Source organism: Choristoneura fumiferana, chromosome 22 (genome assembly GCF_025370935.1).
Source record: "Choristoneura fumiferana chromosome 22, NRCan_CFum_1, whole genome shotgun sequence".
In the NCBI taxonomy this organism is placed as follows: Eukaryota; Metazoa; Arthropoda; class Insecta; order Lepidoptera; family Tortricidae; genus Choristoneura; species Choristoneura fumiferana.
The window spans coordinates 359,022-359,423 of record NC_133493.1 but is presented as its reverse complement, the minus strand read 5'-3'; positions in this window follow the sequence as shown (position 1 = coordinate 359,423).

Sequence of the window (402 nt, the reverse complement as noted above, 5' to 3'; positions counted from 1 at the left end):
TTCTAAATATATGTGGTTTTGTTTTAACCTTTAATTTAAATGATAAATGTTCTCGCTGCTCAGGTGAAAAGTTGTATGTGTCACACGAGACCAAAGTTTTTTTGCATCTCGTGTGTTTGAAATCCCTCGCTGATCTCATGATTCTAACCTAGAATCACTCGCTATCGCTCGTGATTCAATTGTAAGAATCCTTCGCTTACTCGGGATTCAAAATCAACACTCGCACCAAAAAACGACTTTGCTCTCTTGTTGCACAAATAACTATTTGGCGTGACGTCGATTGTGCATCGAACATGAGAAATGTAGGTAAGTACCTACTTTTTATTGCAACACTTATGAGACTTTTTGTTTCGAAGGAGTTTGGTCAAAAATATTTGGAACGAGAAATTTATATATTGAGAA